The sequence below is a fragment of the Trifolium pratense genome, linkage group LG5 (genome assembly GCF_020283565.1).
Source record: "Trifolium pratense cultivar HEN17-A07 linkage group LG5, ARS_RC_1.1, whole genome shotgun sequence".
Classification (NCBI taxonomy): domain Eukaryota; kingdom Viridiplantae; phylum Streptophyta; class Magnoliopsida; order Fabales; family Fabaceae; genus Trifolium; species Trifolium pratense.
In genome coordinates this window covers 33,066,156-33,081,941 of record NC_060063.1, presented here as the reverse complement: position 1 = coordinate 33,081,941, position 15,786 = coordinate 33,066,156, and the positions used below count along the sequence as shown (strand labels likewise).

The 15,786-nt window shown below is 37.5% G+C and overlaps 1 pseudogene; it reads left to right on the top strand.

Annotated features, from left to right (window-relative positions):
* The window catches only part of LOC123886472, a 77,646-nt pseudogene extending 72,809 nt beyond the window's left edge, over positions 1-4,837 (top strand).
* Positions 4,838-15,786: the final 10,949 nt, after the last annotated feature.

Here is a 15,786-nt window from a genome sequence, read left to right as displayed (position 1 = left end):
TGGACTCCGAAACCCTATTTTGACAAGTTTGTGCTGGCGGCTTGTCATTATCATTTAGGTTTCTAGCGTTTTGCTAACCTAGTGCTTTCGTTCTGCGTCAGTTGGCATCAGAGCAGGTTTCCCCTGTTCTTTCGTGAAGTGATCAGATGGGAGATCAACCGGTGACGAAAGCAGAGTTTGACGGTGCCATAGAGGCTTTAACCGCGGCCATCACCGCTCTGACAACACAGGTGACAACGTTATCCAACAACAACAAAAACGTTAACAACAACAACAGAATCAATCTGAACAGGGGAGGAGGTCATGGAAACAATCATACGATGGATGATTCAAATTCAGAAGAGGAGGAGGTCGTGACTGAAGAAGGAAACGATCGTGGAAATCACCCTGATTACCGCGTGAAAGCAGATATTCCATTGTTTTATGGAACGATGGGAGTGGAGGAATTTTTAGATTGGCAGATTGATGTTGACAGATTTTTCGACATCATGGACGTCCCTAATCACAAGCAGGTTAAGATGGTGGCAATCAGGCTGAAAAGTACCGCTGTTGTCTGGTGGGACAAACTCGTCGTTCAGAGGCAGAGGCAGAGAAAGAATCCCATTCGAACTTGGCGGAAGATGAAACAATTAATGCTTGAGAGATTTTTACTTGAAGATTATGAACAAATTCTGTATAAGATGTATATTGAATGTGTTCAGGGCAAGCGGTCAGTGACAGAATATAGCACTCAATTTCTGCGTTTTTCTGAACCTAATGAATTGGGTGAATCAGAAAATCAGAAAGTGGCTCGTTATATCAGTGGATTGAAAGGATCCTTGCAGGAGAAGATGGGTTTGCAAACCGTTTGGACCGTTGCTGAAGCGTCCAGCCTAGCTTTGAAGGCAGAATTGATGGAGAAATCCCCCATAAATTTCTCCTCTTTTAGAAAGTATTCTCCCCAAAACAATACTGAATCATCAGGTGACAAAGAGAAGAGTGCAGCAGCCAGGGATTCTACTCCTGGTAATAAGGCAATTGGCAATTCTAGTAGTGCACCACATGACAAGGCCCCAACCCAAAAACAAAACAATCCATATGCCAAACCCACTATTGATACTTGTTTTAGATGTAATGGGAAAGGTCACCGATCCAATGTCTGTCCATCAAGGAGAGTTGCAGCAGTGGTGGAAGAACAGGATGATGATGATGAGAGAGAGCAACTTTATGAGGATGAATATGCAGAGGTATAGTTTGCTGAAGAAGAATATGATGAAAGGGTGAGTTTTGTGTTGCAGCGGATGTTACTAGCATCTAAAGAAGAAGGGCAGCGCAAGAATTTGTTCAAAACACATTGTTCTATCAAAAACAAGGTGTGTAATATGATTGTGGATAATGGCAGCACGAAGAATCTGGTGTCGCAAAAATTGGTAGATTATTTGAAGTTGTCCACAAAACCCCATGAGAAGTTATACACCCTTGGTTGGGTAAGCAAGGGCTCCCAAGTTCGGGTAATACTAGCCTGCAGAGTTCCTATCTCCATTGGAAAACATTATAGAGAAGAGGTACTTTGTGATGTTCTTGATATGGATGTTTGTCCTATTTTACTTGGTAGACCTTGGCAGTTTGATAATGATATCACTTATCGAGGACGGGATAACGTGATGATGTTTACATGGGGCACACATAAAATTGCTATGGCTCCTGTTTTGCACTTTGAAAAGAATCCAGATGGAAAGAAGTCTAGTTTCTTGGTGATGACGCAAAGTGAAAAGGAGCTTGATGAGGCTGTTAAAGAAACTGAATGTTTCTGTCCAGTGGTGATAAAAGGGTAGATGAATGTTGTAAAAGAGGAAACGATTCCACGAGAAGTCCTAGAGATCCTTGAAGATTTCCAGGAGTTGATCGCAGAGGAATTACCAAATAATTTGCCTCTCATGCTATTCAACATCAAATTGACCTCATTCCAGGGTCTAGCTTACCAAACCTTCCTCACTATCATATGAGCCCCAAGGAGAATGAGATTTTAATGGAGCAGATTGAAGATTTGTTGAAGAAGGGATTTATTCGTGTGAGCATGAGTCCATGTGCAGTACCAGTCCTTTTAGTCCCTAAGAAAGGAAATCAGTGGCGAATGTGTGTCGACAGCCGAGCCATCAATAAGATAACTATCAAGTATCGATTTCCAATTCCCCGTTTGGAAGACATACTTGACGAGTTGGCCGGTTCTAAGGTGTTCTCGAAGATAGATTTACGTAGTGGCTATCATCAGATCAGAATTAGACCTGGGGATGAATGGAAAACAGCTTTCAAGAGCAAAGATGGATTGTATGAATGGTTGGTGATGCCCTTTGGTTTGTCAAATGCCCCTAGCACCTTCATGCGGTTGATGAATCAAGTTTTGCGTCCGTTTACTGGTTCTTTTGTGGCAGTTTATATTGATGATATTCTGATTTATAGTAAGACAAAGAAAGCGCATTTGCAGCATGTGAGGCAAGTGTTGCAATTTTTACAAGAGAATCAGTTGTACAATAATATGAAAAAAATGCACATTCAGCACCAACAAATTACTTTTTCTCGGATTTGTTGTTGGTGAAGAAGGTATTCAGGTTGATGAAGATAAGGTGAGTGCTATAAGGGAGTGGCCTACACCTAAATCTGTGACAGAGGTTCGTAGCTTTCATGGTCTAGCCACCTTTTATAGGAGGCTTATCAAAGATTTCAGTACTATCACTGCGCCAATTACTGAGTGTTTGAATAAAGGTAAGTTCAATTGGGGGTTTGAGCAAGAGCAGAGTTTCGCACTAATTAAGGAGAAGCTATGTACCGCACCGGTATTAGCACTTCCCGATTTTGACAAGATATTCCAAGTTGAATGTGATGCTAGTGGAGTGGGAATAGGAGTTGTGTTGTCTCAGGAGAAGAAACCAATAGCCTTTTTCAGCAAAAAATTAAGCGATGCTCGCCAGAAATGGAGTACTTATGATCAGGAATTCTATGCAGTCTTTAGAGCTCTACACTGACCATCAAGCTTTGAAGTTTCTTCTTAGCCAGAAGGTGGTAAACAAGATGCATGCTCGGTGGGTGAGTTTTCTACAAAAATTTCCTTTTATTATTCAGCATAAGTCGGGAATTCTTAATAAGGTAGCAGATGCATTGAGTAAGAGAGCTTCCTTGCTAATTACCTTATCGCAGGAGATAATAGGTTTTGAGTGCCAGAAAGAGTTGTATGAAAGTGATGTTGAGTTCAAGGAATTATGGGCCAAATGCAGTGGAAAACATCCTTGTGCAGATTTTCATATTCGAGATGGCTATCTTTTTAAAGGAGATCGATTATGCATTCCTTGCTCCTCTTTAAGAGAGAAGCTAATTCGAGACCTACATGGTGGTGGTCTTAGCGGTCATATGGGTAGAGACAAGACCATTGCTAGTCTGGAGGAGAGATATTATTGGCCACACTTGAGGAGGGACGCTGGTACTATAGTCAAGAGGTGTTATACTTGTCAGGTTTCTAAGGGTCAGTCTCAAAATACTGGTCTTTATATGCCTTTACCTATTCCTGATGATATTTGGCAAGATTTAGCCATGGATTTCGTGTTGGGTTTGCCTCGTACACAGAGAGGTGTAGATTCAGTGTTCGTTGTAGTAGATAGATTCTCCAAGATGACCCACTTCATTGCTTGCAAGAAGACTGCCGATGCGTCCAACATAGCCAAACTGTTTTTCAGGGAGGTTGTGCGTCTTCACGGGGTTCCTAAGTCAATTACTTCAGACAGGGACACCAAATTTCTCAGTCATTTTTGGATTACTCTTTGGAGATTGTTTGGAACTGCGCTGAATAGGAGGTCTACAGCTCATCCTCAAACAGATGGACAAATTGAGGTAACCAACAGAACTTTGGGAAATATGATTCGAAGTATTTGTGGTGACAAGCCGAAACAGTGGGATTTAGTTTTACCTCAGGTCGAATTTGCTTACAACAACGCTGTGCATTCAGCTACAGGGAAATCACCATTCTCTCTGGTCTATACTTCTATTCCTAAGCATGTAGTTGATTTGGTTAAGTTGCCTAAGGCGCCGGGAGTTAGTGCGATTGCTGAGAATATGGCCGAGGAAATGGTAGCAGTTAAAAAGGCTGTCAAGGCTAAGTTAGAGGCTACTGGGCAGAAGAATAAAGCAGCTGCTGACAAACGCAGGAGCATCAAAGTTTTCCATGTAGGAGACGATGTGATGGTGTTTCTGCGCAAGGAGAGGTTTCCGGTTGGTACTTATAGCAAGCTGCAGCCACGTAAATATGGACCGTTCCAAGTAACTCGCAAGATCAATGACAATGCTTATGTAGTGGCCCTTCCAGCATCAATGAACATTTCCAACACTTTCAATGTGGCAGATATATATGAGTACCATGCAGATGAAGTCCTTTATCAAGATGAGAACTCGGGATCGAGTTCTCTTGAGGTGGAGGAGACTGATGTAGGAGGGGGGTTTATTTAGCAATTTAATATTTTAGCCAGTTTATTATTATTTTTTCGCTTTGTTAATTTCGGCCCATTAGGGTTTTGTCTTTTCCCTATTTAAGCTAAACGGTTGTAGATTGACAGACAGTTTTTTTCATTCAATAAAATTATTTGAGTTTCATCTCAACCTTCGGTGGACTCCGAAACCCTATTTTGACAAGTTTGTTCTGGCGGCTTGTCATTATCATTTAGGTTTCTAGCGTTTTGCAAACCTAGTGCTTCTGTTCTGCGTCAAATTTACACACAAAATTTATTTGATTCGTTGGTTATGGAATTTTGCGGCATGCTGTGCATTGATGGATTGTGTAGGTTGTGAGAAGTGTCGCTTATGGGGAAAGTGATGAGGAAATTACCCAACAAGACCTTAATGAAGCAATCCAAGGTTTGGGAGGTCCAATGACAAGGGAGCGAGCTAAGAAGGCTAAGGAAAGTTTAACTAACTTAATAACCAACTTGATGGGAGCAAAAGAACAAAAGGACGAAATAGAGCCAAGAATTATCAATTTGATCACGTCAAGTGAAGATGGCATTGGGACAGGGCATGCTGCCCAAATTTGAAGTTTTCTTAATTTTTATTTCGTGTTGTAATAAAAATGTGAGGTCCAAATTATCTAAATTAGACCAAAACACTTAGAATATTTTTAGTTTATTTTGCTTGCCAATTATAAGCTTTTAAAGTTTTAATTAGGCATTTGGTGTGCTTATTTTCGTGCAAATAAACAGCTGAGCAAGGGAGAGGAAAACAGCTGATCACAAAACAGCTGATCACTTTTAATGTGTGATCATACCTTCCTTAATTGGCCACCAAATGAATATTGGCTGGTCAATGCTAATTATTAGCAATAATGAGCAAGATTTGGCTCAATTTTTAGCTTTTGTGTTGGGTTTTTGTATGTTGGCTACATTTTGCAAAAACATCTTTTAGCCAAGTGTTGAGACATATGTGCGTACACCAAGTGTTGAGACAGATGTAACAACACTTGTATGTCTGATTGTTCGCGCCAGCTAGCGTTTATATTTTCTATTCAATCTTTCGAAGATTTGATTGAAGAATTATTTCGTGGTTTCTTACACAACAAGGCGCACATGGTCTATTGTTTCTGAAGGCAGCCGAACCCTAGTTCTATTTTCTAAAGGAATAAAATAACTTTTAGAAAATATAATATTTGTTTCAAAAATATATCTTGTGAAGATTGCTGCAGAAAATATAAAAGATTTATTTCAAATAAATCTTTGTGCTTCAAGAAGATTAGAAGATTTAATTTTAAAATATATTTACAACAAATATATTTATGGGAGGAATATTTGATGCAATGAAAGATTTGGTAAAAATATATATTTTGCATCTAGAAGATTTCTTGGAGCTGAAGCATTGTGAAAAGCCCACGAGGCTCAGCTATTTAAAGGGTGCTGCTAACCCTGTTTTATACACTGAAACTTGAAGCAAAAATAGAATATCAAAGATGTAGTCTTTTAAGGGTTTCGTGTCTTTAAGCCACTCTCTAGGAGAGTTGGTGTAAAGTGAACCACTCGAGTTGTGAGATGGTCACCGTGTCCTCACTCAGAAACCTGTAGGTAATGAGTTGAGTATTGTAATTGGAGGAAGCTTTTAAGCAACTCCAAATTGTGAACTTAGTCGTTGGCTAGGTGGTGATGTTATTGAAGTGTGTCTTCATCTTTGTCAAGGAGAGTGTCTCCATTCTGTTGTTATTGAAATCCTTACTAGTTGTAAGGTTGAGGGGAGTGAGACGGGATCTCATATCTAGGAGTTCCTAGGTAGAAGTTGCATTGGGTAGGGATTAAGTGAGGAGTTGTAAACGGGGGAGTTTAGCTCTGAATTAATACTGCTGATAGTGAATTTCCTCCTGGATTGGTATCCCCCAGATTAGGCTGTTAGGCTGAACTGGGTTAACAATTATGTGTGTCGTTTATGCTTTTCAGTATATGTTTTTAATGCTCTGTTTTATTGTTCTTACTGCTAAGACAAGTGTTACGACAAGTGTCTGCACATCGTGGACAACACTTGTCTACTGTGTACCAGAATTTCATTTTGTAATTCTCCTATTTAAGGGGACGAAAATCAATGAATAAATCAGACTATTTTTGCAGAATTTTTACACATTGTGTGAATTGAGAGTATTGTCTCTTTTTGGTTCTAGATTGGACCAAGCTTTTGATCTTATCAAGAAACCATGTTTCTTGTGGTGATCCTCATTTTGGCTTATCATCCTTTCTAATCAATAGAAAGAGTATGGCGCCCCATTTCTGACATTTTCCACCCATTCTTCAGTTATTACTATGTTTCATTCTGTCATAACTATATTTTTATAAGTAATTTTCGTACTCCATTTTACCCTTTCAAAATACAAGCTTAAACTTCATCAAATATTGTGAAAATGGTTAATTTGTATTTAGTTAGCCATTATTTGATATTCAGAGCAAGGTTCGTATAGGACCATCTCTTAGCACAAATTTCAATTTCATCTCTTGATATTTGAATTAGAAAAAAAAAATCAAAAAAAAAAATCAATAAAAAAAAAATACAAATAAAAAGAAGAGAAGTTTCTGATTATATGAAGCTTGTGATTTTTCAACGTTATTTTGCTGCCACACTCTTGTTTGTTTTATTTTTGTGAGTTATTTGTCCATACTTCGTATTTCTCTTTTGTTTCTCTCGATATATTGTGTCCATGTTTGTTATGCTTGAATACAAACTCTTTTGGGATTTATAACATGAAAAATGGGATTTTTGGGTGATTTGGTGTAGAAAACGCAAGCAGTTTCGCCCCAGGCGCCAGAATTTCGCCTGAAACGGCAGAACAGAGAGCAAACCAGTTTCTTCAGCAATTTTTCCGCCCCAGGCGAAAATATTTCGCCCCAGGCGAAAAATACTTCAAATTTCACAAATTTTCATTTGCTATCTTCCTTTGCATGTAGTTTCAAATCAGTGTCTTATTCTTCATGATTTAGGTCAAAAACCTCTAAAAACACTTGAAAATGATCTTTATTTCCATGTAATGACTAACGTCATCAATTGTTGATGCTTGTTGATGCTTATAATGATTGTTAATCATGTATGAAGTTGTAAATGACGAATATTAAGGTTTTGCTAATCTTAATAATGACGTATGTTGGATAGTGTTCCACATAGTAAATGACGAGCTTTATGCTAAATAATTGTTGGTGAATTCATGAAAAACATATACATGCATTCATGAATTTTGTTGTTGTATATTGGATATTCCAATAAAGACGGATATCGGATTATATTTATCCGATAAAGACGAATATTAGAGGTGAGATACTCTAATAAAGACGAAACGGTACCACATGCATTAGATATGTCTAGGGTGACATTGCATGAAGTTGACGCATTAGAATGCATTAGGTTATGTGTACATTTATGTGGTAAGTGATATGTGACACAAACTTGACCAATTGTGATAAGTGATAATTGATTGTGTGGGTATTCGATTATATGTGTTTATGTACTTATAATTGAATGGTAGATTGTTGATTAATATGTATGAATGTATGATATATGCATGATTATTGAAGAAGTGTTTAAGTACCCTTTTACTTGCACTTGTATTTTTGAGTATGTTATCTAACTCTCTTTTATGTGTTATGTGCTGGACCGTTGGGGGTCCAGATTGACAGGTTTTTGTGGTATTCGATGTCGAGTCGTCGGTGAAGCTCCGCTCTGATTGTGACACGGGAAAAAGGGGTTTTATATGTATATAGAGTCTCCTTATCTAGGTTGTTTTGTATAGCTAATAAATACATTAGTTGATTTAAGATTTGTATTAACAGGTATTTTTACTAATTAACCACATTAGTATTATTTTGATTGAAGAATGTAATACTCGAACCACAACTTTTATAATATCAAACATTACTTTCCGTTGCGTATTTTGAAAAAAAAATTACTAAAGGTAGAAATATATAAATAATGGGTTAGGGTGTTACACTTGGTATCAGAGCCCCGTTGTCTTCGGACTGTGTGGGTTAAGTGTCGATCAGAGCAGGTCTGTGCAGTCAGACCAAGTGAGTATTGTGTGTCAGTCGTGTTTGTCTAACGATTTTGTGGTGTTTGTTTTGTGAAATCACTTTTGTTGTTCATTTAGGAACTATGAGTGATGTGAATTGGATTAAATTATCCATTCTTTTTGTGAGTAGTTGTGTGAGTGTTATACTTCTATGTTTATAATAGTTGTATATGCTTAGAGTTTAACCTTTGTGTAGTTTAAACTTGGTTGATTGATGCTTATTTGCTAATTGTTGACGATCCGGCATGATATAAAACTGCATGTGATGATCCGGCATGATATAAAACTGCATGTGACGATCCGACATGATATAAAACTGCATGTGGTGATGATTTGAAATAATTTTAAAAACTAATATTATTTCTTGAAGATTTTGGTGAAAATATAAAATTATTTTCTTTTAAGTGAAAACTAAAATTTTGAATGAAAGTGAGAAGAGTAGGATGTTAGTGAATCCTTGTGTGTGTTTGTTATATGTTTTGTTTATAACATGTGCTAGATGATTACTAGGAACTTGAATTGCTATGTGTTTTATGAGTAAAAACGTGAAGGTCTCACGATTCTATGTTTTGATTGTTGATGCATGATTCTAATTGTACTTTCAAGTATATAATGATGTTATATGCTTGATGTTTTGGATTTTGTGGATTAGTGAGTCGAGAAAACGAGAGTTTAGTGAGCGTAAGTTCAATATCGTAGCAGAGCACCCAGTTTTTTGGATGTGCTCGCTAGGCGAGGAACGAACCTCACTGAATCTCGCTAAGTCTCACTAAATCCTGAGGAAGTTCTGACTTGTCTCGCCGGGAGCTCGCTAGCTTTTGCTAAGCGAGGGAGCCAGACAAGAATTTTATTTTTGTTGATGTCTTGTCCTAAGTTAATTGGATGTGAAATTCTTGCCTTCTTGTGTTTGTTAGGACTAGAATAAATGTGAATATGAATTATTGCGTTGCAATGTTCATTTTTCTTGTGTTGTTTTGATTTCCTAACTTTGAGAAGTGAGGGAAGTATAGGTTACTTGGATGCTTGCATGATTTTGTGTAAGTGTTTAGGTATAGTGGGTTGGGTTTTGTCCCTTGTATGTGACATGCGTGTAAACGATGTCGATACTAGTTTCTTCTTAGGAAGAATATATTTAGAGACGATAGAACCGTTAGGTGTGAGCACCAGAAGTTCTAGTGGAAGAGTGTAGGTGGGTTTGAGATAAGTGGGGGAGAAGATTGTATCCCTCCGAGATGTTTCGAACGTGAGAAGATTGGATGAGTAGAGATGTTCTTGAAGCAGAATATTCAGAAGTTGGTGACGTTGTTCGAAGTGGAATGAATGGAAGCAACGAGTTGTGAGAAACTACTAGAAGAGAAGTTGTCAGACCAAGTGTTTCGCAGTAGGAGCGTTAGTGAGATTGGTTAAGTGAGATGAAGAGTATTCGGAATGATTGGAGATCGTGTGTTGCACTAAAAGTATGGAGGCGTGTTTTGTGGACCAAAGTTGAAGTACCTGTTTGATCGAAAGGAGTCGAATATGAGGAAGAAGAAGTGATTAGGATTCTTGAGAGGATGATGATTTGAAGTAAGTTGTCATCCAAGTGGATCAGATGTTGTACCGGATGCTTAAGTAAGAAGTTTTACGTGAGTCGTGCATATGGTAGTAGGTTGAATTGGTTGAACAATTCGGAGTTCTGAGCCTAGTGTGCGAGGTGATTTCTAGAAGAGGTTTAAGAAGCTTAGAGAAAGAGATGTGAAGATTAGTGAACCGTTGGTGTTAATTAATCAAGGAAGGGAAGTAGGTTTTAAAGTAGATGAGAATGGAATTGAGAAATATCATAATAGGATTGGTATGTTTGTTGAATCATTGGAAGTAAGGATTGTATAAGTAGTCGAGTTTATTCGAAGATGGAAGTAGGATAACGATTCGAAAGATTTTGTGAGAGGCTTATCGAAGAAAGAGAAATTGGATTTGGATAATAACCAGACAATTAGTGTCGCATGTCGAGCGAGATCGTAAATTCTTGGAGGTTGAGATGAAGCTAAGTGAGTAGTAACGTCTTAGAATGATGTGAAATAAGAAAGTTAGCCGTTGAAGAACGTGCAGAGAATGAGTAATAGGAGGTCATATTGGAAGTGACTTGTGTTAGGTGAGAGTTGCGAAAAGGATTACCGCACACATGAGTAGATGTTGTGTTTGAACACATATAGTAAGAAGTTGAAGGCGGTGCCTAAGGTAAGTGTCGGAGAGCATTTTGTAGTGCCCACAAGATAAGAGTGAGTAAGTATTTACTAGGAAATTTGAATTCATGGAATGGAAGAGTCGGTAGAGACTAGTTTTGTTAGATGCATCGTGGATGTTGATGTAGTATGGTCGTAATCGGTGACAATGAAGTAAAGGATTTTAAATTGTTTCATCATGGATGATGGAACGGTAGTGATTTGGTGTATAACTTAAAATGTATCTTTTGGACGAGAATTTTGGGAATTTTCTAGAGATGTCATATTGGGAGTAGACAAGGAGTCATTAGTAAGAATACTAAGACAAAGAGTTGATATTGGAAGACCTTGTACCTTATATTAGAATTTAATGGATAGAGTTAGATCGTATGGCGAACATTTGGAGCTTGTGGATTAAATTCAAGAGTTTGATTTTGGTATCGAATGTACTAAGGAGAAGTTTAAAGATAGCTATCCATAGAGAGATGATGATTAGTAGAGGTTAGAATTGAATAAGAAACCGATGGGTGAATAAACAGAGGAGAAGAGTATGCTTGTTGCAATGCAAGATGATGGGGAACATGGATAGATGGATTGTGGGCGAATTGAAGATGTCGTTTGAAACTAATGAGATAGAAGTTATGATGGTTTGGTGAACCAATTTTAGGCGGTAGCCTAATTTTGAAGTAGTGAATTGCAAGGGATTAAGGAGAAGTGGTATTGGAAAATGTTTGCGTTAAAGAATGTAAATATTGGTTAAGAGATTACTTAGGAATAGAATAGTCGTATCAAGATTCGACTCAATGATTGGAGATATATGAGAAAAAGAATTTGACGGTTAGAGACGGTAGTTTTTAGCATGTGTCAATGAAGTTTGAGAATGTTGGTCATCAACTGAATGTTGAGATGGCATTATAGAATGATAAGTTAGAATAAGGTTCAAATATAAATGGGTGATGTAGCTCGGTTAAGTGATTCATGAGGGAATCAAAGATGTATGAGAATTATGGAGTTGTGGAAGTATTCCACGGAAGTATCTTTTGGAGAGTGTTCGATTAGTTGTACCTGTTTTGGGGCAAAGTTGCGAATACCGTAGAATGTGAGTCTGTGGATGTTTCGTGCGAAGTTGACGTTTTAGCAGTTTAATAAGAATGGTTTATGCCGATATCATGATTGTTGACTATCTATCGACAAATTGAGGAACTGGCCGTCCTTGATCTCTTGATAAATAGACAAAAATTGTGTTGGATGGGATAAACTAGTTTTGTCAAACTTAGTAATGTGTAGTGTTTTGAGCGTTTCGTTGGAGGGTCGGATACAGGAGTTATCCGGAGTTGTTTTAGTAGCGTAATTTTCGAGGGCGAAAATCTTTTAAGTAGGGGAGAGTTGTAACGACCCAAATTTATTATTCACTATTTAAGTGTTTAATTATTTAGTGACGTGGTTTTTAAGTAAGATAGTAACTTTAAGTTATTTATCGAGAGTTTTAGTTAACGCGCGAGTTGGGCCAAGTTAGTGGGCTTGAGGCCCAATGGGCCTTGGCACAAGGAGAGGGGGGCGCTATATGAAGCCCATTAGAGAGAGAAAGAGTTCATTTTCTTGTTTTTGGGAGAATGAAGAGAAGGGAGAGCAAGGAGCTAGGGCAAGAGCTTGGAGGAGAGATTCGAGGAGCAATCGTTGAGCTTTCGTCGGATTAAGGTAAGAGAGTAGATTTTCATATTCGTGGGTGACTCGAGGAAGGGGAGAATGTCGATTTCTCCTCACCCGAACTTCCTCCACCCCATTTTCGTTTTAGCTTAGAACGGATTTTCTTGATGGAAATCGTTCCTAAGGTTCTTAATATGTTTAACATGCTTTTAACATGATTAATGGACGGATTTAATGGTTAAAAAACGAGTTTATGAAAGATTAAACTCAAGAACTTTGTGTTCTTGAGAGTTTTGATGAAAAAGTGTTCAATCTTTACTTTTTCGATGTTTATGATGTGGATCTGAGAAATGAACTGTCCTTTTGTGTTTATCCATGTTTGTTATGCTTGAATACAAACTCTTTTGGGATTTATAACATGAAAAATGGGATTTTTGGGTGATTTGGTGTAGAAATCGCAAGCAGTTTCGCCCCAGGCGCTAGAATTTCGCCTGAAACGGCAGAATAGAGAGCAAACCAGTTTCTTCAGCAATTTTTCCGCCCCAGGCGAAAATATTTCGCCCCAGGCGAAAAATACTTCAAATTTCACAAATTTTCATCTGCTATCTTCCTTTGCATGTAGTTTCAAATCAGGGTCTTATTCTTCATGATTTAGGTCAAAAACATCTAAAAACACTTGAAAATGGTCTTTATTTCCATGTAATGACTAACGTCATCAATTGTTGATGCTTGTTGATGCTTATAATGATTGTTAATCATGTATGAAGTTGTAAATGACGAATATTAAGGTTTTGCTAATCTTAATAATGACGTATGTTGGATAGTGTTCCACATGGTAAATGACGAGCTTTATGCTAAATAATTGTTGGTGAAATCATGAAAAACATATACATGCATTCATGAATTTTGTTGTTGTATATTGGATATTCCAATAAAGACGGATATCGGATTATATTTATCCGATAAAGACGAATATTAGAGGTGAGATACTCTAATAAAGACGAAACGGTACCACATGCATTAGATATGTCTATGGTGACATTGCATGAAGTTGACGCATTAGAATGCATTAGGTTATGTATACATTTATGTGATGATATGTGACACATACTTGACCAATTGTGATAAGTGATAATTGATTATGTGGGTATTCGATTATATGTGTTTATGTACTTATAATTGAATGGTAGATTGTTGATGAATATGTATGAATGTATGATATATGCATGATTATTGAAGAAGTGTTTGAGTACCCTTTTACTTGCACTTGTATTTTTGAGTATGTTATCTAACTCTCTTTTATGTGTTATGTGGTGGACCGTTGGGGGTCCAGATTGACAGGTTTTTGTGGTATTCGATGTCGAGTCGTCGGTGAAGCTCCGCTCTGTATAGCTAATAAATACGTTAGTTGATTTAAGATTTGTATAAACAAGTATTTTTACTAATTAACCACATTAGTATTATTTTGATTGAAGAATGTAATACTCGAACCACAACTTTTATAATATCAAACATTACTTTCCGTTGCGTATTTTGAAAAAGATTTTACTAAAGGTAGAAATATATAAATAATGGGTTTGGGTGTTACAACATCTAGAAGAAGTGTGGAAGGAAAGAAGGTGTCTGTGTCCGTTCCTTATGCTCCTCTAGATAATATTTCTTTTCATCTGGAAAATGGGTCAACAAGGTGGAAGTATGTGTATCACAGAAGATTGGCTCTTGAAAGGAATCTTAAGGGAGATGTTCTAAAATGCAAAAATGTTGTTGATGTACTTACACATGCAGGTTTGATGAGAAAAATGACTGATCTAGGTGACTGTTTTGATATGTTGGTAAGGGAATTTGTAGTGAATGTTGCTGACAATTGTGATGACCCTAAAAACCCTGAGTATATGGAGGTGTTTGTGAGGGGTAGATGTGTTCATTTCTCTCCATCTATAATTAATAAGTTTTTGGGCAGGTGTGAATAACCTGCAGCTGAGGTAGAGTTATCTGGCAATGCTATAAGTTTGAGTAACTTTATCTACATTGTTGGTACCAAGACCAAATGTGATTTTAACTCTTATATTTTTATCAAACTACTAAGCATGCTAAGTCTTTGGCTGTGAAGATGCCAAAAACATTTCCCACTTTTCTTTGTAGTATTATTCTTGATCAGCATCTAAGTATTTTGATCAGCTCTCATGTTATCTGTAAGAGGGAATCTCCTCTCACATTGCATTATAGACTAGTTGAAGGGACAAATGTCTCACATAATGTTGCAACATCTGGCACGAAAACTTCTGGGTTCACGACCAGAAAAGAGGTGATTGCTGATTTGATGAGACCTATGCAAGTTGGAAACCTTGGACGAAAGAAGTATGTCTTTTTAGTTGTTGACGATTCCTCCAGATTTACCTAGGTAAATTTTATTAATGTCGAATCAAATGTTGTTACTCATGTTAAAGGTTTTAATGTTGTGGATAGTGTTGGAACATCTGTCAGATGTACCTCTGAAACTTTCAATCTGGTATGAATGTTGTTGTTGTTGATGACACTGTTGTTGAAATTGTGCAAGTGTCATCTTCCAAGGTTGTTGGTTCTGACACTTTGTCATTCCCCACTAAAGTTGTGGTTGAGTCCCCCCAAAGAAACCTCACCTGAGTCTAATGTCATATCGGATGTTGAATCATCATGGACCAACCCGTTAGTGTTGTTGAAATCTGTTTTGCGATCCCCTAAACTAAGGTTGGTGTGGTTCTAAGAGTCCTCAATATAATGCGGTTGCAGATCAACCTAATGGTGGTTTGGAGTATTGAGGTTTTGAATGTGGTGGAAGAAAATGATCCTGATGATCTTCCACTTGATCAAGGTATTGCAAAAAGTGTGACCGAACGAGAACTGGTCATGTTATGACTATTTGTGGATGTGCATTCTGCTGCGAAGTACTATATGTGATCAGATGTGATAATGCTCAGATATGTGATGATCAAAGGTAATTACTACTATTGTGTGTGACTATTTCAGACCTGTTTCTAAAACCTCTAGTTTGATGTTGAAGATGTTTTTGGTATATGTCTGTTGAGATTGAAACTGAATAATACTCATCTGTGTTGAATAACTTGTCTGTTCTGGTACGAGATGTTGTAACATCTGTCTCAACAGCATGTTATCTCAAGTGTTCCAACATTGTGTACAACATCTGTCACCAAAATGCCAGAATGTGGTTGACTATGAGACAAATATTGAGGATGATGTTCTGGGCATCATGTCACTTGACAGGAAGAAAGTTGACATCTCTTCTGTCCTCTTAGAGAATGTTTCATTCATTTTAAAGAAAATGTCTAGAAATAGAAATTTGTGTTTTAAAGGAGATAATGCTATGAGAAGCTGGATTTTTGGTGAGTATGTTTT